At 48.5% G+C, this 2,559-nt stretch overlaps 1 long non-coding RNA gene across 1 annotated transcript; it reads left to right on the plus strand.

Annotated features, from left to right (window-relative positions):
• Nucleotides 1-2,559, plus strand: LOC127694084 (uncharacterized). The gene is made up of 3 exons (XR_007979785.1): nt 1-75; nt 276-431; nt 2,380-2,559. It is a non-coding gene; the product is annotated as an uncharacterized LOC127694084 (long non-coding RNA).

A 2,559-nucleotide genomic window follows, 5' to 3' on the forward strand; every position in this document is an offset into this window, starting at 1 on the left:
GCAGTAGTGAGCAGACGCTGCAGCTGGTGCCCAGGCTTTAAGAAGGTTGCGAGTTTGACAGAAAGAAGCTCCTAGGTGTGCATAGTGGGCCTGCTCTGAAACAGGAACCACAGAGGCAGCAGGGGTCACGGGGGAGAAAGCCTTGTAGCACAGGGCAGCCCAGTGGGGCAGAAGTCTTCAAGGACTCTCACCTACCCTTCCTTACATTCCAGTAGAAGCAAGTTTCAGATATGGAAGAGAAGTGACGGCCTCATTTTCTTTCCTTTTCTCGACAGGTTCTCTGTAATTCTGACTGTTCTGAAACCTCACAGAGATCCACCTGCTTCTGCCTCCCAAAGGCTGGGATTAAAGGCTTGCACCACTATGCCTTACTCAAGCAACTTGCCATCAATATCAAGAGTTACAGATCGCTAAACACAAGCTGACCCTACGTAAGTAGTCCTCAACCCTCCCCTACCCAAGAACCCACCTGGGCACTTGCTGATAGATCTGATGTCCTAGGGCTCAAATGTATAAGCCTCACAATCAGGACCAGTCTCCATGAAGGAGACTGAGAGAAAATTCCACAGGGCAGGACGGGGCACTGAGCCTCCCTCATGATGGGGTCCTGGGTCTCGCCCAGAGACATCCCAGAGGCCTTCAGTGCTCTCACTCAAATGGCAAAACCTGCCCATTAATCCCCACAGTGGCCCTGATCTTGTCTAGTGTCCAGGCCCAGATGTCAGACCTGAAGGATGGTACGGGGGTTGAGGGGCAGGGCCTAGTCACTGTAGCAGGAAGTGCCTGGGGGGCGTCAATGTACCATGCCAGTCCACCTACCTGAGCACATAGGGTCCAGGATGTTGCTTGGCAACAGGCAATTTGGCAGGTAACTCCTCACTAGGACCTGACCAGAAGCAATGTGCTAGGACCTCCAATCCTCCCACTGATCACAGGAGACAAAGGGAAGGTGGCCTAGGGATGTTAAGTTGGATCCAGAGCATAGCTTCTGGCCAACCACTGCTTGTCTGATACATCTGCCTATTTAGTCCTGAACGCCGAACTCCGTGTGGGTCCTGAGCATTTTCATAGGCTCTACCGGAACCCTTACAGGCATGCCGCTCTGGACACGGGTCATAGAGTTACTTAGGTGTGCATCCCCCCAGCTATGTGACTCACCTGTCAGGCCAGGTATACCCAGTAGCTAAAGCTGGGTGGTGGTAGGGAGCACATTCCTCTAATCCTAGCACTCACAGCGAGATCTCTGTTAGAAGCCAGCCTGATCTACAGAGTGAATGAGTTCCAGGAACAGCCAGGGCAACACATAGAAACCATGTCTCAGAAAAAAGAAACAACCAAACAAAAACAAAAGCAAAGAAAGGTAGCTAAGGAACTGGAGAGATGGCTCAGAGGTTACTGGCACTGACTGCTCTTCCAGAGGTACTGAGTTCAAATCCCAGCAACCACATGGTGGCTCACGACCATCTGTAATGAGATCTGATGTCCTCTTCTGGTGTGTCTGAAGACAGCAACAGTGTACTCACATATATAAAATAAATCTTTTTATTTTTATTTTTTTAAAGAAAGGTAGCTAAAAAAAGCCAGCAAGTGCCGGGCAGTGGTGGCGCATGCCTTTAATCCCAGCACTTGGGAGGCAGAAGCAGGCAGATTTCTGAGTTCGAGGCCAGCCTGGTCTACAGAGTGAGTTCCAGGACAGCCAGGGCTACACAGAGAAACCCTGTCTCAAAAAAGAAAAAAACAAATCCAAGAAACAAACAAACAAACAAACAAACAAAAAAAGCCAGCAAGCAACATTCCTTCACTACTTCAGTTCCTGCCCTGACTTCCCTCAGGACTGGACCCTGTTTAAGATATATCAAATATTGGTCTTTTTTTTTTTTTTTAAAGACAGGGTTTCTCTAGGTATCCCTGGCTCTTCTGGAACTCCCTTTGAAGATCAGGCTGGCCTTAAACTCAGAGATCCACCTGCCCTGTCTCCTAGTGCTAGGGTTAAAGGCATGGCTACCACGCCCAGTAAATATTAGTCTTTTTTATCCAATACTATAAAACTTGTGTCTAGAATGAAGAATTCAAATATTTTTTATCTCTCTCACCTTGCAAGACTTTTTATGCAAATGTTTAATCCTCCCTACCTAGCAAAAGCTTGGTTGCCCCAAAGGTCCATTTCTCTAGACTAGCCTGCAACAGTGCCCCTCCTTCCATCAGGGACTGCTTTCCCCTTCCTCCATTTCTTGTATGTCGAGTCTTTTCAGACTAGTCAGGTAAATAAGATTGTGAGGTCGGACTCCAGTCAGTGGGCAAAAGACTCAGCCACCATCTGAGTTAGAATAAAATCAAATGCACTTCCTGTCCTGATGAGATGTTCTCTCTTTCCTCCAGGGCACTTTCTTCCTCAAGAATAAAATTTGTTGCTGGGCAGTGGTGGCGCATGCCTGTAATCCCAGCACTTGGGAGGCAGAGGCAGGCAGATTTCTGAGTTCGAGGCCATCCTGGTCTACAGAGTGAGTTCCAGGACAGCCAGGGCTACACGGAGAAACCCTGTCTCGGAAAAAAACCAAA

This window comes from Apodemus sylvaticus, chromosome 1 (assembly GCF_947179515.1).
Source record: "Apodemus sylvaticus chromosome 1, mApoSyl1.1, whole genome shotgun sequence".
NCBI lineage: Eukaryota > Metazoa > Chordata > Mammalia > Rodentia > Muridae > Apodemus > Apodemus sylvaticus.